This window comes from Ceratotherium simum, chromosome 3 (assembly GCF_057802395.1).
Source record: "Ceratotherium simum simum isolate JZ-2026a chromosome 3, ASM5780239v1, whole genome shotgun sequence".
Classification (NCBI taxonomy): Eukaryota; Metazoa; Chordata; class Mammalia; order Perissodactyla; family Rhinocerotidae; genus Ceratotherium; species Ceratotherium simum.
This window is the reverse complement of record NC_141902.1, coordinates 94,190,986-94,211,797: the sequence shown is the minus strand read 5'-3', so window position 1 is coordinate 94,211,797 and position 20,812 is coordinate 94,190,986. Positions and strand designations below refer to the sequence as shown.

At 47.4% G+C, this 20,812-nt stretch overlaps 1 protein-coding gene across 5 annotated transcripts in view; it reads right to left on the bottom strand.

Moving 5' to 3' along the window:
• The window catches only part of ZNF592 (zinc finger protein 592), a 51,521-nt gene extending 34,501 nt beyond the window's left edge, over window positions 1-17,020 (bottom strand). Inside the window, exons 1-4 of one of the 5 annotated variants that reach the window (XM_087428990.1) lie at window positions 16,891-16,955; window positions 11,382-11,466; window positions 6,005-6,113; window positions 984-1,067 (exon numbers count right to left, since the gene is read on the bottom strand). The gene's annotated coding sequence lies outside the window, so the exon portion shown is untranslated. The other 4 variants (XM_087428989.1, XM_087428991.1, XM_087428993.1 and 1 more) reach the window with 4 other exon arrangements.
• Between the last annotated feature and the right edge of the window lie 3,792 nt (window positions 17,021-20,812).

Here is a 20,812-nt window from a genome sequence, read left to right as displayed (position 1 = left end):
AGAGCCCAGGTGTGGACCTAAACCACTCATCAAGCAATGCTGTGGTGCTGACCCACATACAAAATGGAGGAAGATGGGCACAGATGTTAGCTCAGGACCAACCTTCCTCACTGAAAAAAAAAACAGCCCAAAGAGATTCTCAGCAGTATAAAGAAAACAGGTACTCTAATGGACCCAGATGAAAAAATAAATCTTTCTACCTGTCTTTTCCTCTATCTTAGTCTTAGCCCCTCCAATGCACACCTTGCCAGAACGGTTGCTGTAAAACACATATCTGATCACAGAGATGTCCCTGTTCAAAATCCCCATCACCTTCAGGATAGAGCTCAAATTCTTCACTCAGCTTGGAGGATCCATTCCCACCTGGTCTCTGTCCACCTCTCCAGCCACTTCCCAGGGTACCTTTCATTCGCTGGTGGTTCTCCCATACTTTCTCATGCCCCTGTGTCAGGGCCTGAGCTGTTCCCCCTGACTAGAGAATGATGCCCCACCCCACTCTGGCACCAAACACAAATCTGCCTGAGAGCTCCTCATCCACACGCTTCTGCTTCAGGGTCCCCTCCTCCAGGATGCTTTCTCTGAGGGCTGCAACACTGGGCTTCTGCCCTCCTCCACCATTTTCTCTTGACACCCAAGACTGTCTTCCTCTATGGCAGCACTTCCCACAGTGGGCTGAGATGTTGAGTTCTCTCATTAGTCTGAGCCTCTCCAAAATTGGAGTCATGTCCTTTACCTCTACTTCCAGGACCTAACACACCGGCTCCCAGTGGCAAGGGAGCTATCACTGCTCCCATCCCTCCCAGAACCCTTCCTCAATGCTTCTCCAGACCCCTGGCTGATGCCCATGCCCCTGCCTGCCCTGCCCAAGGCGCCCTCCACCCAGAGGCAGCTTCTCCTCTCCCCTCTCCAGGCCCTTCCACTCCAATCAAAAATCCCATTTCCCAAGAACAGAATTACATTGCAAGCATTCTAACAAGACTCACAGGATGTTAGAGCTGAAGGGGACCTCAGAGATGATCTGGTCCAGTGGCTTCCAAATGCCTGTCTGCAGACTGCTGCTGGACTGCCTGCAAAAGAGCAGCACAGGGAGTAACTTTTGTGTGTGTGTGTGTGTGTGTGTGTGTGTGTGTGAGAGGAAGATCAGCCCTGAGCTAACATCCGATGCCAATCCTCCTCTTTTTGCTGAGGAAGATTGACCCTGGGCTAACATCTGTGCCCATCTTTCTCTACTTTATATGGGACGCTGCCACAGCATGGCTTGACAAGTGGTGTGTCGGTGCGTGCCCAGGATCCGAACCTGCGAACACTGGGCTGCTGAAGTGGAGCGCGCACACTTAACTACTGCACCACTGGGACAGCCCCACAGAGTGACTTTAAAACAGACGCCCAGGCTCCCACCATGAAAATTCTGATTCAATAGGTCTGGGATGGATCCCAGCATTTTTCTTTAAAGCCTCCCAGTTGATTCCAGTGCACTGGTCTAGGTCAACCTCTTCATTTTACACATGGAGAACTGAGGCTCAGAAAGGAGAAGTTCATCCATCAAACATTTACCAAACACCAAGACTTACGTCTGGCACTGAGGAAAAAGGGAAGGCCTAGACCTTGCTCTTGAGTGTCCCCACACACAACCCACTGAAAACATCCGCAGCCACCCATCTGTGGGTGCCACTGAAGGCTCATCAAGGGCACAGGATTCCCAGAGGTAAGGAAGGGAGAAGGGTTTTGTCCGACTGCCCTCATCAGAAGTCACCTCACACTCCCTAATGCTCCCTCTAGTTTCACTTCTTCCTCTTCGTGGCATAATATTCTACATTTACTGTAGTTATTTCAGTAAAAGGTTCTCTCTTCTCCTATTTCATAAGCTCCTCAATAGGCACTCACTAAATTATTAATTAATTGGCATCCCCGCAACTCTGGACTTGATTAAGTATCTCAAACCTAATTATGTCCAAAATCTAACTCCTGATTTCCTCCTATAGTCTTCCTCATTTCAGTAATGACAACTCCACCCTTCCAGTTGCTCAGGCCAAATCTTGGCATCCTTGAGTCCTCTCTTTCCTTCATATCCTTCTTCTAATCCATAAGCAAATCCTGTGAATCTACCCTCAAAATATCCCAAACCCAACCATTTCTCACCACCTCCAACCATCATCGTCTTTCTCCTGGAGTCCCACAAAAGCCTGTTGACTGGTCTCCTTGCTTCCACCCTTGCCTCTATTATTCATTCTCAACAGAGCAGCAAGGTGCTGCTTTTAAAACATCCATCAGATCATGTTCCTCCTCTCCTCAAAACCCTTCAACACCATCCCAAGCCATACAGCATAAAATCGAGTCTTTACCACGGCCTGCCTGGTAAAGACTGCCTCTGTCTCCCACACCTCTCCCTGTCACCCAGCTTGCTCCAGGCATGCCCAGGCCTCCTTATTGCTCCTCAACTATGCTGGGCATGCTCCTGCTCAGAGCCTTTGCATTTACTGTTCCCTCTGCTTGGAATGTTCTTCCCCTCAGATCTCTGTGGGCTCATTCCTCACTTCTTTCAGGTCTTTACTCAAATATCACTTTGTCAGGAGCCTTCTATAATCACTGTACATAAGACACCAATCCCTGACTTGTCCATCCATCTCTGTCCCTTTACTCTGTTTTGTGTTTTTTGTTTTGCTGAGGAAGAGTCACCCTGAGCTAACATCTGCTGCCAATCTTCCTCTTTTTGTATGTGAGCCGCCGCCACAGCATGGCCACTGACAAATGAGTGTTGTGGGTCTGCGCCCAGGAACCAAACCCAGGCCACCAAAGTGGAGCATGCCAAACTTAACCACTAGGCCACCAGGGCTGGCCCCCTTTACTCTGCTTTATTTTTCTTCACAGCCCTTACCACCACCTGACACATTATATAATTGCTCACTTCTTTATTGTCTGTTTATAAGCTCCAGCATGTTTATGGGAAGGTAATCCACCATTAGAAAGGGGGAATGATTTGACAGGCTCATCTGTCCAGAGCTAAGATTGATCAAGCATAGTCACAGATTCCTAAGCAAGTTTATTACCAACCAAGCAGTTGGCAAATTTGCACCGTTATTTGTGTTTAGCTTTTTCAAACTTTTTATAAATAGAGAGACCTCGAGTGGCAACGGGACCTTGCCAGTGGAAAGGAGTCTACCTGAAGTAGCACTTGTCTATGAATCCTGGGCCCCTGCAGGGCTGATTAAGTTAAATATTTTATCATTGGAAAGTGCCTAGAATAAAGTGCCCCACAATAAAGTCATCTGTCTTGAGGATGGGATTAGTGTGACATCAGTGGAGAGAGAAGGCTAGCTCTGAGAACCACAGGGAAGAGGAGGGCACAGGGGGGTCCTGAGTCTTAAGAAACGGGGATATAGCTTGGCAAATATACTAAAAACCATTGAATTGTGCACTTTAAATGGGTGAACTATATGTCATGTGAATTATATCTCAATAAAGCTGTTATATTTTTTAAAAAGACAAAAAGAATGGGGGATAGAACAGGAGGGAGTTAGGATTATGCAGGACTGTACAGCTGAGATGATACAAGTGGAAACTAGGTATGGGCATCAAAGTTTAAACAGAGCTGAGAACTGAGATAAAACTGATATTTTATAACCTGTACCCCCTTTACTTTTCATTACTTGCAAACAGATCTCAGCTCTAACTGGGAACTGCACTGTGTTAGAGGGGAACAGGACCCAGAGACGGAGAAAAAAGGGGGACAGGACTCCTCTTGTTCACACACCATCCCTGAGGAGTCCCTCCCACTGAACTTTGTGAAAATGTCATCTCTTGGTAGTAGGGATCCCCAAATTTAAGGAAGAAGCCAGTAGCCTCAGACCTGGTGGGAACCAAGCCCCCACTCCCTGAATAAAAGGGCCCCAGAAAAGAAAAAGTAGCTACTCCACAAAGTCACTCTTTCCCATCTCTGATACCCATATGTTTGGTGGCTCTGAGTGTGCCACCAGTCTCATCTATCACAGAAGAACTCCAGTCCAAAGACGCCAAAATTGAAAGGTTTGCAGGGTGGGGGAGACACAGACACAAGGAACATGCTATTAGTCTTGGGGTATCTCTGTGGTCCCCTTAGATCACTAAGGAGTTTAGGAGCTGATGAGTCAAGGGCCTGGTAAAGAGTTTCTCTCCCAGATGCTCTGCTCTCTCACTCCCCTTCTCTTTCTCTTTCTCTCCCCCTCTCTCTCTCTCACACACACACACACTTCTCCTTCTCATCCCTCTCTCTCCCACTATTCCTTCCTTCCTTCCTTCCTTCCTTCCTCCCTCTCCCCCACCCCTCCCTCCCTCTATCTCCCCCCTCCCATGCTCTTCCTCATCCTCTTCTTCCTTCCTCTTCTCTCCTTCCTCTCTCAACAGAGATCTGGGTGGGCTCTTTCACCATGGCTGCTCAGACCTAAGGGCAGTCACCTTCTGCAGGAAAGCAGGGCCCCAGCCAAGGCTGCTTTTCACCAAGAACCCAGTAAGGCAACGGATCCAAAATCCAGGTGTCTACATGTCTGCCCACTGTATATGTCCCTGGTGATCCAAGGGAACGTAGGAATAAAGTGTCCACAGGAACATCCCTATGTGCCCGTCTACCATCAGACAAAATGGAATATTAAAAGTCTTTATCTTTTTAAGACACATGGTGAAACACTTACAGATAAAATGATGTGATGTCTGCGATTTGCCTCAAAATACCACAGGGCCGGAGGAAGAGAGCAGGGAGGGTGTATATAAATGAAACAAGATTGGCCATGAATTGATGACTGTTGGATCTGGTTAAGGAGTACATGGAGGTTTATCATATTATTTTCTGTACATTTGTACATTTCAGCACAATAGGGGCCAGACTCTTGGTTAGTGGACTCTGTGGATCCAACTAGATTACCACCAAGGTCACACTCATTAGGATGGCTATTATCAAAAAAAAAAAGAAGAGAAAAGAACAAGTGTTAGTGAAGATGTAGAGAAATTGGAATCCTTGTGCACTGCTGGTAAGAATGTAAAATGGTGTAGCCACTATGGGAAACAGTATGGCAGTTCCTAAAAAAAAAAAATTAAACATCAAATTACCACATGGGGGGCTGGCCCAGTGGCATAAGCAGTTGGGTTCATGTGTTCCGCTTCAATGGCCCGGGGTTCACCAGTTTGGATCCTGGGCACGGACCTATGTACCACTCATCAAGCCATGCTGAGGTGGTGTCCCACAAAGAAGAGCTAAAACTCTGTAACTATGATATACAACTATGTACTGGGGCTTTAGGGAGAAAAAAGAAAAAGAGGAAGACTGGTAACAGATGTTAGCGCAGGGCCAATCCGCCTCAAAAAAAAAAAGAATTACCATATGATCTAGCAATTCCACTTCTGGGTATATACCCAAAAGAAATGAGAGCAGGGTCTTGGAGAGGTATCTGTACACCCATGTTCATAGCAGCATTATTCACAATACCCAAAATGTGAAAGCAATCCAAGTATCCATCAATGGATGAATGGATAAACAAAATGCGATCTAAATATGCAACGGAATATTATTCAGCCTTAAAAAGGAATGAAGTTCTGACACATGCTACAACGTGGATGAATGAACCTTGAAGACATTATGCTTAAGTGAAATAAGCCAGACACAAAAGGACAGATATTGTGTGATTTCACTTATATGAAGTAACTGGAGTAGCCAAATTCAGAGGCAGAAAGTAGAAGGGTGGTTGTTACTAGGGGTCAGGGGCAGAAAGAATAGGGAGTTATTGTTTAATGGGTACAGGGTTTCAGTTTGGGATGATGAAAAGGTTCTGGAGATGGATGGTGGGGATGATTGTACAATTGTGAATGTACTTAATGCCACTGAAGAGTACATTTAAAAACAGTTAAAATGGTCAATTTTGCTATGCATGTTTTAGCACAATTAAAAAACAAACAACTATCAAGGAACATAAAAAAATTACGTTTGTCCAAACTCTCAGTTTCTCCAGGGCAGCTCAGGTCAGCCTAAACATCATACCTCAGTGAGGTTCTCACAACAGGGGTGTGGTGAGCATCGCTGGGGGTGTAGCGCTGTGGAGAAAAGAATCACTTTGATCTAGGCACATGGTCTAGTTTCCAAACACCACCTAAGGAGAGAATAAAATAAAATGATTTTTAATAGGCCTGAAGGTAAATGTTAAAATTAGTAAGATAACAATAATAATAATAAAAAAAGTCTTGTCAGACCCTGAGAAAAATCTCTAAACATAGATTCAAAGCAGGCCCCATGCAAAGATACAACTCTCCCAGCCCCAGCCCTTCTCCTTTCCCCCATCACCTGTGGTGGTTCAGAGTGAGACTCTCCTGAGTTCAAATCCCCATTCTACCACCTACTAGCCCTGTGACCCTGGGCAGGTTTCCTCAGCTCTCTGTCTCGGTTTCCCCATTCATAAAATGGGGCTGTTACAGGGATTAAATGAGTTCACATTTGTAAAGCTCCTACAGCACTGCCTTAAACAGCGTGAAGGTGAGATTTCTGTTTACTTTATTCCCCATTATATTCTCAGTGCCTAGAATAGTGCCTGGCACACAGCAGGCACTCAAATATTTATTCTAGAAATGAATACATCTGAAACGTCAATCTCAAAACATAACTTGTACCAAAAGATCATAAAGAAGCTGATTATACCAAAATCACTTCGCTGATCTCATCCTGGCAAAAGCCTTTTTAAAAACAGGGTAGAAGCCTAATGAAACAGAAACCATTTAGACATAAGTATTTCCAGTCAATTAATCCAATCTAAGTGGGTTTGTGAGTCAAAGACAATTTGTTCTGAGAAACAGATAAAACTATGGAGATAGAAAATGAAGTTGAAAGAAGGTGATGGAACAAATGGATTTTAGATACCACCCTGATATATGTGCAGGTTCAGAAGAAAACCCGAGAGCACTGCCAGCTACTCTTGGAAAGGAGACAGTTTTCAGCAGACCAGAAAGAACAGACAGGCTCCTATCCCGGGTTAGGTCTGTGAGATGGAGGCCCAGTGTAGGATATGACAGCACCCTCACCACAGACCCATCAACCTGGCGAACCTCAGGAGGACTCTCCCTTTCCGTTTCTCCTACTTATACCCCACCTGCTTCCAAAACTCATCTGAAGCCACTGACAATACTTTAAGCTCTACCAAGTTGGGAGCACTGGAAACCTTTGTTAAGGTAGCCACACAGCAGTTGGAGAGCATCCTGCCATTACCAAGTCTCACTGATGTCATCTGTTCGGCTCCACGTCTCCATCTCTGTCTTTGTTACCTCTTTCCTTGCCACCTCTGGTCTCCCACCACAATCATCCTGCATGTCTCCCTAAGACCAATCTTCCCCAAACACCACTTTCATCAGGTCACTCACTCTGCTCACAAACATAAAGTTTCCTATAATGTACTATATCAACTCCAACCCTCAGGCCAGGCTTTTGAGAAACTCTGTAATCTAGGCCTAGACCAAGTCCACTGATTTTATATTTCAGCAGCTGTTTCTTCACCTGCCTCAAAGCACCAAATCACTGCCTTCCCCTTCAACAGCATCAGTAAGAGATGAATTGTACAGGCTGGAACAGTTCTGGACCACATCTCCAGCCACCATTCCTGCCAAGAGCATCCTCACTCTCCATACCCCTCCCATCCATTCTCTCCCCCTACAGCTTCTAGCTACGGGGTCCTTTCCCATTCCATTTCCACAACACACACACACTACACACATGCATGCATGTGCATTCATTCATTAGATAATAATGACTGAGCACCCACTATGTGCCAGGCCTTGTTCTAGTCGCTGGTGGATACCACAGTGAACAGAACAGACTAAGTCCCTGCCCACACAGTCCTGACATTCCCCCAGAAGGAGACAGACAGACACAAACAAGTAGATTCAATATAGCCTTTCTCAACAGGAGTTCCTCAACTGAAATCAGAAATTGGAGAGACTATACTCTCAATTCTGAAGGACGTGAGAGAGCAAGCCACGTGAATACAGGGGAGAAGAGGTTTTAGGCAGAGGAAAGAACAAGTAGAAAGGCCCTGACGCAGGGAAGGAATGCTTGGTGCATTCAAGGACCCCAAACCAGAGCAGAGGGATCATAGGAGACAGGGGTGGGAGGCAGATAATGGAGGGCCACTGCAAGAACCAACTTTAGCTCTCAGATGGAAGGCTAAAGAAGGACTTGGGGTAGAGGAGTGACATGCTGACTTCCATTGTAAAAGGATCACTCCCCTCCGCCTGTACACTTCAGCCATCTATCATTAGGTAGTAAAATTATGAAGAATTTGTTTTCTTCTTGAATGTTTCAAAACTTCCTAAACCAAGCATATATTATTTTTTAAATGAAGGAAAAACAATCTTCCCAACCATTTAAGCCCAAATTCTATCTCTGCCTCAAAGCCCCCTGTACCAGTGCTAGGTCATGCTGTATCCTATGCCCCAGCCAGCAGGACCACCAGGGTGGCCCCAGAGTTAGCAGCACCTGCAGCAACTAATGTGCATGAAAATTTCTTTTGCTGCCCTTGCTTCTCTCCTGCCCTGCATGGGGCCAGCCCGGTGGCGCAAGCAGTTAAGTGCGCACATTCCACTGCGGCGGCCCGGGGTTCGCCGGTTCGGATCCCGGGTGCACACCGACGCACCGCTTGTTAAGCCATGCTGTGGCAGCATCCCATATAAAGTAGAGGAAGATGGGCATGGATGTTAGCCCAGGGCCAGTCTTCCTCAGCAAAAAGAGGAGGATTGGCATTGGATGTTAGCTCAGGGCTGGTCCTCCTCACAAAAAAAAAAAAAAAAGTCTCCTGCCCTGCAGGAGTGTGTCCCTTCGGACACCCTTGTCCCCAAGTGTCTGCCTGGGTCCCAGTCTTTCTCTCAGCTGACTTAATTAATTCCTGGTAATTAGAGCTACTGTTTGGTGATGAACTGCTACTAGTCTGACCTCTCCCAGGGGTTGTAAATATTTTAAAAGGGGACTCTGGGCCGGCCCCATGGCTTAGTGGTTAAGTGCGTGCGCTCTGCTGCTGGCGGCCCGGGTTCGGATCCCGGGCGCGCACCGACGCACCGCTTCTCCAGCCATGCTGAGGCCACGTCCCGCATACAGCAACTAGAAGGATGTGCAACTATGACATACAACTATCTACTGGGGCTTTGGGGGAAAAATAAAATTAAAAAAAAAAAAGGGGGGGACTCTAAGTAGAAATGCAAAAGCCTTAGACTCAGAGGAATGGAGCTATAATGGTAGAGTGACAGTCACTGGGGTTCATATTCTGTGGGTAGGTGGCTACCTTCTCTAAAGAGTATAGGTGCTTAGAGAAGCAGTGTCAAGGGGAGACAAGTGAAGTAATGAAAGATGATATGACATTGTTGCCACCTCCTCCCTCCTCCCAAATGGCCATTCAATCCATTTTGGGTACCAGAGAATATTCCCCGGTGGTAACCCCAACCAACCCAGAAGGCTGACCTGTGTGAAAGTAACCACCACCCTCAGAAAGATAAGCCCCCTTAAGACACCACTGGTATGGAAGCAAATTGTTCTCTAATTGCTTTCAGTGGGGGAACTCCTTGAGGGCAAAGCTCATCTCATGTGACTCTTTTATGCTCCACAGAGCATCCAGCTCTGGGCTGGGGCCCAGGTTGGGCCTTTCATAAGCAACTGTAGATTATTGATCAATGATGCCCAGTTGCAAAAAGACTCCACGGGATTTTAAGTACAAGTAAACATTCTAATTAAGAATAATGGTAGTATTAATCACACATCTAATATTTTTAAAGGCCTGAAGATTTATAGCCTTAATAAAGTTTCAGACAATGAAGCAGTTTTTACAACCTCAGCCAGTTCAGTTAACCTCAGTTCAGGTCTGGAGAGTCTGCCTAACAAGGCAAAGGCAGAGAGCAGCCCTTGCCCATACAGACCAGAGCCTCAGCTGGACTAAGCCCCAAAAGAATCTGAACAGCTGCTCGCTGCCCACCCCTGGGCTCCCTTCTCCTCTGAAAATACCAAAGCTCTGCCTCAGATGTGGTTTCAGGCCCTGGAATAGCCCTGAGAGGCTTGCAGTTACAATGGACATCTACCTTCAAGACCTCTCTCTCTGATCTCACTCTGCCCTTTGGCTTCCTAAGGAACAACTTCAACTTCAGGAACTGAATTGGCAGATAGGAGTAGAATGCTGTAAACTGCAGCAAACCAGGGGACTAAAAGCAGAGCCAGAGCCCACTCCACTGGCTCATGTTCAGCTCCACCTTGCCAAGGGCAGTGTGGGTAAAATGGTCCTATGCCCAAAGACTGGACCGATACAAGGAAGAAGTAGCCCCCAGCCTCACCCCCAGGATGGGCTGAGCTCTCAGGAGGGATATTCCAGGAATGCATGTGAGGCTTACACATAGGAACCCCTCTCTTTACATCCTGTGACCCCCAGGTTGTAACACCAAGGCCTCTATAGCATCCCCCATGTTGATGCGCAGGAGACTGAGCCCTGTGGTCCATCCAAGAAGGCCCAGGGCCACACCCAAAAGAAGTGATTTCCTTAGAAGCACTCCTAAAGAAAACACCCAACAAACGAAGCTAGAAGCCAAGTCACACTGTACTCATCAGCTCCTCCCAGATGGGCACAGCCCTGGCTCCAGAATTCAGGGACTATCGCCGTCAGACGTCGTCCTAGCCTAATTCACCCGTCAGGGAGAGCTGTCTCTACTGCACATCTAACAAAGGCATCTTCCCCTGAGTGACCAAGGTGGGGTGGCCAGCTCCAACATCATACCTCTTTTAAAGGGACACAGTTCTGAGAAGTTTGCATTTTTATTTTAGGGCATTCAAGGTTTGTCTCCAAAATGAAAATAGATTCACTGGTTGTTCGTTTGTTTTTGTAAAGATGATATATAAGCCTATAGAAAATTCAAATGACAGGCAAAAATATAAAGAAAAAAGTAAAAACCACCCAATCCCACCACTCAGAGATAAGGAGAGCTTATAGTAAGCTCTCCTCTGGAGAGAGGGAGTGAGCTTGTTCTGAGTTAGACTTAGGGTGCAGGTCTTGCTTCTCTGGATAAGCTGTGAGTTTTGCAGAAGACCCTGAATGCCATCTCTGGACTACTCAAAAAATTGTCAGGAGGCTCCAATAATTCTGGAGCTCTCACAAACAGATATAATACAGTCATACAGATTCCCTGCCCCCACACACACTGACTGGAGGCCAGGAGTCAATATATTCCACAGACATCCTCCTTTTTTTTACTCAACATGATGGCAGTCTTTCCACAATCAATCACATACAAAGACTTCATCACCCTTTTCATCTTGTAGAGTGTGTTAATGAAAGGAAGGGGGCCACCATTACCTCTTGATACAACACCTTCAGAATCTGAAATGGAGAAGGTAAAGGACTTACCCAAAGCCACACAGTGAACAGAGGACAGCCCATGAGTGCTGACGGGTTTGACATCAAACTCAAAAGGTGTTCATTAACTTTTTCTCTGAGTCATAAAAAGAATCAGACATGTCATTTCAACACACACATACATACTTCCTGCTGTCAGTAAAAGCGAATGGTTGGCTGAAGTAGCACCTGAGCCCCTAAAAGCATTTCTAAAACTTAGTTAGCTAATGGCTATCACACTCTACACTCCTAGAGCATGAAGGGGGAGAACACTGGACCACATGCCCACAAATGGAAATATACGAAAATTTGGGGTACATGCACTTGCTCCACCTCACAGAGGTCAACACTCAGAACGCTCTCCTATTCCAGGTGTTCCTGCTTTTGTGGAAAAAGAAAAAGTTAAACTTACATGTAAAGACAGAGCTGTAGATAAAGGTATAGTACAAACACTAAATATTAAAATACTGACAGTAGCTCTAGGTTATAGGATTTATCAGTTAGTTTTACTTCCTTTGTATCTGCATTTCCTAAATTTTCTACATGAATATTCTTGTATAATTATTTTTAGAGTTTTAAAAGAAAAATAATTAACCCACAATCTAGGTTGGTCTATTTGGATTTTATTTTTCACTGTAGAAAAACAGATTCAGGGGGCCAGCCTGGTGGCATAGCAGTTAGGTTTGCACATTCTGCTTCAGGGACCCAGGGTTCACCGGCTCAGATCCTGGGCACAGACCTACTCACCGCTCATCAAGCCAAGCTGAGGCGGCATTCCACAAAGAACTAGAAGGACTTACAACTAGGATATACAACTATGTACTGGGGCTTTGAGGAGAAAAAAGAGGAAGATTGGCAACAGATGTTAGCTCAGGGCCACCCTTCCTAAAAAAAAAAAAAAAAAACAGATTCAAAACTCTAGAGGGTCCACCACTCTTCCCAGTTTTGCAGAAGCAGAAAGAAGTGTTAAGACAAAGCTCAAGACCGGCCCCGTGGCTTAGCGGTTAAGTGCACGTGCTCCGCTGCTGGCGGCCTGGGTTCAGATCCCGGCGCGCACCTACGCACTGCTTCTCCGGCCATGCTGAGGCCGCGTCCCACATACAGCAACTAGAAGGATGTGCAGCTATGACATACAACTATCTACTGGGGCTTTGGGGGGGAAAAAAATAAATAAATAAAATCTTTAAAATAAAAAAAAGACAAAGCTCAAACCTCATGAAGATTCCAGTCTAATACGAAAGCTCACCATGACCAGGCTGAGCAAAGGGCAGGAATTATTACTTTCTTTTCTGTCTCCAGTATGTAGGGAAGATGAAAATTCTAAACCAATCTCTCCTTCAAGTGCAACCAAAAGCGTCCCCTTCCCTCCAAGAGTTCACAGACCTCTACTCCCAGACCAATTTCCAACGCATCTGTCTACAACCACCCCTTAGCCACAGAATTACTCATACCACTTAGAATCTGCATACCTTCTCTAGTAACCCAATTCTAGGGGACCCCCTTTTCCAATATTTTATTTCTAAAAAAGTTATTTCTCCTCTTCCTTAAGTTTCACAAACACAGGATCCCACCCAAATGATACAGAATCATTCATTCTATCAATTAATAATCATCATTGACTGTATAGAGCTTGAGGAAAGATTATGTTAACAGAAAGGGTTAATTTTCATGGAGCCTGAGAAAAACAAACAGGAATTGAGGAGCAAGAGTTTGTCAGTATGTCCCAGCCCTGGCCAGAAGTGGGGGGAAGAGGAGGGAGCAATGGCCAGAGGACAGAAACATCTGTCATTCTGCAGTTTCATTTCTCATGGCCAGTTAATACCCTGAGTTTGTGCATCGGTCTCTTCCAAGTTTGGTTAGTGAGTCAGTCTCCCTGGACCCAATCAGCTGAGTGCCCTACAAAACTGAATTTCGGGTCTATGAAACTGAGAACCAGATCGTGAAGCACAGTAATCCTGCCACAATAAAGCCACCCCGAGGATGACACCTGTCTCCACTCTCTTACTGCAACACCACCATGGTGTATACTTGATGTATTTAACACTCTCTCATAGCTCCCTGTGGCTGACAGAATAAAAATCCAAACTTGACCTGCCTTTCACAGCTCCAGCTCAGCTTTCCAGCCTCATCACTGGACAAACCAAGCCTCTCATGGCTCCCTGCTTTCACACACGGCTCTCTCTACCGAGAATTTTGCCCAGTCATACTTGCCTGTAAAACTCCTATTCTTCCTCCAAAGCCCAGTTCAAAAGTCACCTCCAGGGGCCGCCCCCGCAGCGTAGTGGTTAAGTGCGCATGCTCTGCTGCTGGCGGCCTGGGGTTCGGATCCGGGCACCCACCGATGCACCGCTTGTCAGGCCATGCTGTGGCGGCGTCCCATATAAAGTGGAAGAAGATGAGCACAGATGTTAGCCCAGGGCCAGTCTTCCTCGGCAAAAAGAGGAGGATTGGCATGGATGTTAGCTCAGGGCTGATCTTCCTCACCAAAAAAAAAAAGAAAAATGTCACCTCCACCCTGAAGCCTTCTCTACTTCCCTCAGCATTTAGTTCTTACTGCTCCCAACAGCTCTCTTAACTACAGGTGCATTAGAGAACTCATTAAGCACACTGTAGCTCATCCTTTTAAATATCTGACCTCCCCTGGATACCCTGAGTTTCTTGAGGGAAGGAATTCACTTTGTATCCATAAGTCCTAGCACAGCGTCAAGAATGAAATGGGAAATCAATGTTGAATGACTGATCATTGGCATTAAGTCATTTAGAGGAAAAGGGAGGGAAAAAGAGAGTCTCACAAAATTCAAGAATTAAATTATCTATATATTTAATCTCATCCAAAATGACCACAATATGGCTGAGAGGCAGCATGGATGTTTAAAAATTTTAAGTAATAATAGCAACTAACATTTGAGCTAAGTGGTACAATGTTTACACGGCTTAGTTAATTTCATCCACAACAACCCTATGAGGTAGGTACTTTTATCTGTATTTATCAAACCCTATGAAGTAGATAATTTTATCTGCATTTAAGCTGGGAAAAGCTTGAGGTTTTTCCAGACAGGAAACTAAGGCACAAGAGAGGTTAAATAACTCAAAATCATTCAGTTAGCAAGTGGTAGAAGCAAGATACAAACTCCCTGTAGTCTGGCTCCAGAGCCAGTGGGCTCTAGAATTAGGAAGACTTGGGTTTGAAAACAGATTATGTTACAAATGTAGCTCTGGGTAAGTCATCTGTCCCCTCTGGGCTTGAATTTGCAAAGGGCAGGGCAACCCTTTCTCTTAGGGTGCAGAGAGGATTAAGTTAAATACAATAATGTTTTCAGAAGTCTCTAAAATTGATTCTGCCACCTAGCAGGCACTCCATAAATGCTAATTCATCTTCCTTTCCCCTCCTAAAAGCTGGGCAAAATAGACTCTCTGGGGAAAAAGGTCTCCCCCAGACTGTCTGAGGCTTTTCCAAAGCCGATCAAGTATGTAGTTAGGCCACTCAACACAGAAAGCCTTGCCTCACCTGCTTATCTCAAAATCCACTCCCCATACAGAAGCCAGAGATCTTTTAAAATGTAAATGTCATCATGTCACAGGCTTAAAATCCTTCAAAGGTTCCTAATTACAATCCAAATGAAGGAGGAAAGGCATTCTGTCCTCAAGGCCTCCTGTGATCTGACCCACCTCTCCACAGACTTATCTCCCTTCTCCCTTTCCCCCTCCAGCCACACAGGCCTCCTTTCACTTCCTCCAACTTGCCAAGCTCTTTGCTGCTCCACAAATGGTTAACTCTTAACCCTCCTTAAATGTCACTTCCTCAGGGAAGCCTTCCCTGAGCCCCTAACCCCGATCAAGGCCCATGACTCTCTCTCACCACTCTCATCTTCCTTTCCTTGCACTCATCACAGTTTAAAATGATTTGTTTACCACTTCCTTCAAAGTTTTATTCAAAAGACACCTTCTTAGGAGGCCTTCCAGGCCACTTGCATGTAAATTCAACCCCCACCCAATATCTCATATCTTCCTTCCCTATTATCTTTTTCTCCTTGGCATTTAGCACTTTTCAACAGACTATATTTTTTATTATATGTTTTATTTTATTGTCTTTTCCCCCCACTGGAATGAAAGCTCCACAAGGGCAGTTATTTTTGCTTGCTTTCTTCACAGCATCTAAAACACTACCTGGCACATATTCGTTGTTGAATGAAATTTCAAGATTCGTTTATTATTGGGCCTTCCCACTAGGCTATAAGCTCAAGCTGAAACATGTCTTTCTGGTTTACCACTGTCCTCCCAACACCGAGTCCAGGGCCTGGCACATAATAAGTGCTCAGTAAAACTGTACTGAATGAATCAATGCCACAACCAGTGGATAAGTTGGAAAATGGTCAAAACGTGTGCTGGTACCACACATCCTCCTCTCTTTCACTGTGTAATGTACCCGTGAGTTTGAGGAAACAGACCCCTAAAATCCCATCAAGCACCCACTGGGCCAGGATCCCTGTGTCCATATCCTGTATGCTCAGCCACACTGTACACACCAACAGATGTGCCCTACAGTCCCTACAGGAACACAGAGCTGAGGGCAGGGGGCCAACCCCAGGTCAAATACCACCCTACCCCCAAATCCCATTCTCCTACAGCCATTCCTATTCTAGGCTAGTCCTGGGCGCCAGACATGCTTCCTGGGTGGGCCTGAGGACTTATTCCAATCCAGGACTTTTAATGCCACCTCTGGTCTCCGACAAAAAACAGTAGTTAAAAATCCCTGAGCAGCTCCAATAATCCTGGGATTCTCAGAAGCAGGGATACCTAAGGTCGGACGGACCCCTCCCCCTCACACACGCTGACCCAAGGCCAGGAGGCCATCTGTCCAGCAGACGTTCCCCTATCCTCCCTCGGGTCACATTGAGCCCTGCCCCTGGTTGGCAGGAAGAGCCCCTGCAGAGAGACCATTTCCACCCTGATCAACAGGCCTGGTCACCCCTGAGGACGCCCAACTGTGGAGCAGGAATACCTGTCCGCTCCCGAAGAAGCCTCCCCCAGAGGCAGAACTCGGGCGGAGGTGGGGCAGGGCCCGAGGGGCGCCCCAAGGGTCGGTCCCCGAAGTGTCTGCCCAGGACGGCGCCAGCTCTCGGGGCGGCGGGGACCTCGGGCTGACAGGGCGTCCCGGCGGGGCGAAGCGGCACCGTTATCCGTGCCCGGGCCGGGGCCGGGCCGGGGCCGGGCTGCGGCCGGCGGCCCCCGCGGGCAGGACAGCGGCGTGCCCGGCCGGCCGGCGGGGGCGGCGGGTCGCGGCGGCGGAAGGGCCGGCGGCCCGCGCGCCGGGGGCGGGGTGGGGTGGCGGCCCGGGCCCGCCAGGCGGCGGTCGGGGAAGTGGCTGCCGCCTCGGGCGCGGACAGGGGCCGCCCGGTGCAGGGCCCGGCCGCGGCGCGGGCGCGGGCTGGGCGCCGGCTCCCTCGGCCCGGCCCGGCTGGGGCGACCCGGCGGGGCCCCGGCGCAGCCCCGCCCGGCCCGGCCCGCGAGGGGCGCTTACCTGGCGGTAGCGGCGGCGGCAGGCCCCGGGCTCGGCCGCGCGCGCCCCCAGCGCCGGCTGCGGGAGCCCCAACATGGCGACGGGGGTGGCGGGCGGGGCGGCGGCCCCGGGGGCGGAGCGGGGGCGGGAGCCGGCCTGGCGGCGGGACCTGGCTGGGGCCGCGGGCGGGCGGGGGAGGCGGAAGGCGACTCGGACCTGGGCGCCGGCCCAGGGCGTGCGGCGGGGGGGCTGCCCCGGCTGGGCCCGGCCTCCCGCCTGCCGCCTGCCGCCTCCCTTCCCGCCGGAGGCGGGCTGCGCGGGCGGACCCGACGGCGGGCGGCGCGCGAGGCTGGACCCCTGACCCCGCGGCCCGCCCGGCCCGCCGGCACGCGGCCGCTCCCGGCCACCTAGGCCTCTGGTCTCCTGACGCCCTACCGGAGGGCCTTCGGTAGGGGCCGCGGTCTCCCGCTGGAGGGACACGACCTGCCCCAGCGGACGGCGAGCGCCTCTGGAGCCCAGCGGAGTCCTCTTCCCTAGACCTGGCACGTAGTGTAGCCTAGAGAAAGGCTGTGGGGTGACAGAAAGCAGAGGTGCGCCCTAAATGTTTGGTCGTTGCTGGGTTTAGGGACTTGCACGCAGGCTTGGAGGAGCGGGGCACTCTGCCATTTTGCCTCTAAGGTAACCGTGAGACCCGCGGTGAACCGAGTGGGAGGACTGGCCACGGGTGCCTCCCAGGGGTAGACTGGGAGATCTCTGAGTTATTGAGGATTCTTGACTGTGCAAGGTGAGAACTCTGGGAGGCCAGCAGAAGGCCGGGAGGGCGGCCGGGAGGACCTGCCAAGAACCCTGCGTACCTGGAAACAGGCGGCAGTAAGGTGGCAGCTAGGTCGGGGTGTACGAGCAGGGAGATGAGGCCCTGGCGTATGGCAGTGAAGAACCAGGAAAGAGATGTCAATTTGCAAGAGAGGTGGAACTAACTTTCAGCCAGGGCCTGCTGTGTGGCAGGCACCAAGCTGAGTTGAGCACTTGGGTAAGGACTATGTGGCGGTAAAGCAATGAAGGCAGTAAAGCAAACTTTCCAGAAGTTTGGCAGTGAGAGGGAGAGACAAGTAGGCCTGTAGCTCAAGGGGTAGTAAGAGTAAAGGAGAGAGGTGGTTTCCTTTTTTTTTTCTCTCCAATTTGAGGAGGAGCCCTGGAAGGAGCTGAGAGAGGAGAATAAGAAATAAGAGATAGGGCCAACCCCGTGGCTTAGCGATTGGGTGTGCGCGCTCTGCTGCTGGGGGCCGGGATTCTGATCCCGGTGCGCAGCGCCGCACCGCTTCACCGGCCATGCTGAGGCCGCGTCCCACATACAGCAACTAGAAGGATGTGCAGCTATGACATACAACTATCTACTGGGGCTTTGGGGGAAAAATAAATAAATAAAAATTATTTTAAAAAAAAGAAATAAGAAATAGGATAATTAATGGTGCAAGATCTCAGGAAAGGAAAAGGAGATGGGGTGGGGGAGGAAGAAATTGGAGACGAGGCAGACATCTTCCTATGAGATTTAAAGGATGCATAAAGAAATATTTTGAGGTGGGAAGGTGTGCATTGTGTGACTATAAATATTTTGAGGTAGAGAGGCATACATACTGAACTCTGCATGTTCCCATGGATCAGCTGCCTGGATGACCCCCAAAGTCATCCATTGGCCTGCTGAGGTCACTGTGCTTTAAAACTTAAGTGGCTCAAACGCTATTCTGCTTCAAGTAGGAAACCCAGCATACCTGCCGGTATTTCCAAAGATTCGTGGGGGAACTTAACATTTCTCCTGATTATCACTGGCCCAAATTTCCTATTTCCAAACAATACTCCATTGTTCTCTTTTAGGAAATTTGTCACTGCACTGGATAACACCGCATTTATACTCCCCCGAAGTATAGCACCGTTTGTGAAAATAAGCAAAATGTCCGATGTTATATGAACGTTAAATAAATTATAGTTCGTTTGTAACCACTAAAAATTATGTTGAAGAAAAAGATGAATGATATGAGAAATACTTGTAATTAAAAAGCATGTCATGGGGCCAGCCCCATGGCGTAGTGGTTAAGTGTCCTCGCTCTGCTGCTGGAGACCCGGGGTTTGGATCCCAGGCGTGCACAGACGCACAGCTTGTCAGGCCATGCTGTGGTGGCGTCCCATATAAAGTGGAGGAAGATGGGCATGGATGTTAGCTCAGGGCCAGTCTTCCTCAGCAAAAAGAGGATTGGCATGGATGTTAGCTCAGGGCTGATCTTCCTCACAAAAGAAAAAATAAAAAAAAAAGCACGTCAGAGCCAGCCCTGGTGGCCCGGTGGTTAAAGTTCCACGCCTTCTGCTTCAGCCACCCAGTTGGGGTCCACAACACTCATCTGTCAGTAGTCATGCTGTGGAGGCAGCTCACATGCAACTAGAATATACAACCATGTACTGGGGCTGTGGGGAGGAGATAAAAAAAGAGAGAGGAAGATTGGCAACAGGTGTCAGCTCAGAGCGAATCTTTCCAAGCAAAAAAAAAAAAAAGTGAGCTTTTAAAAAAAAGCACATCATAAGATGATATAATACCAGATTGTAATATATAAATATACATAAATATGTATTACACATAGATTAAAAATGGGGCTTTTGTTTTCTTCTGTGACTTCTGTATTTTCTTATTTTTATAGTACATTAATATTTCTCTTGAAATCAGGAAAAATGATATTTTTAAGTATATTTTAAAAGTATTTTTGAGAAAGGTATTTTTTAAAAGATATTTATGAAGTTCAAAAGAAAGAGATATTAGGAACCAGGAAAGAAAATTGGAACTGGATCTTTGAAGGAGCAGGGGGACTTTGGCAAGCAGAGATGGGCTAATTGAGGAGGCAGCCCCAGGCAGAAGGGACAGTGCAATCAAGGACACAGAACAAGATGGAGTGTTCAGGGAACAACACCAAGCGGTCAGTGTGGTTGGAGCACAGGATTCGGGAGGGAGGAGAGTAGGCTTATCAGTGTGGAAAGGAAAGTAAGGTAGGGCCATAGTCCTGAAGGCCAAGCTGAACTCTGTGTAATTTGTAGGCTGGGAAGAACCACTGGAGCTTGAACAGTACAGGTGATAAATTTTAAAGTAGATTTTTCTGTAACCTCTTACTTAAGGAAGTTCCAGATCTCAGCCCTTCCATCTTAATGATATGTGGACATTTGATTGACTCAGAGCAATGAAGTAGGGGCAACAGTTTTTGCATACCAGCTGTTTACATAATGAGAATTGGCCCTTGCTTCTCTAGTTGTTAATTACAATAATTTTTATTCACAAGGCAGCAGAGTTTCAGAGAGGAAATTAGCAAAGAGCAAAAATGAAAGGGAGAAGAAATGTGCACCTAAAACCAGTGCTTAGCAAACTTTTTTTCTTTTACAACTTTCTATGAGTTTGGCTTTTTTTAGATTCCATATATAAGGGGGATCATACAGTATTTGTCTTTCTCTGTCTGACTTATTTCACTTAGCATAGTGCCCTCAGGTCCATCCATGTTGTCGAAAATGGCAGGATTTTCTTCTTTTTTATGGCTGAATGATATTCTTTGGAAACGTTTTTGACTGTGACCCTCCATAAAAAATATATTCCACATCTCAACCCAGAATATACACACACACATGCACACAAATACACACACCTCTGAGACAAAGGTTTCATGAAATATTACCCTTATTTTATGCAATGCTTGCTGATATTTTCAACTTTATCATTTTTATTTCTTTTTAAATACTGATCAGGACCTACTGCATTGATTTTATGACCCACTATAGGGTTATAAAATACCTTAAAGGACATTGAAAAAAGGCTAGACTATTCTCAGCTGTGTTTGCAGTTCTCGTTTAAATAACCATACAGACTGTGACCTTAAGTTTGCCGTGTTTACATGTCCCAGAAATCAACAGGACA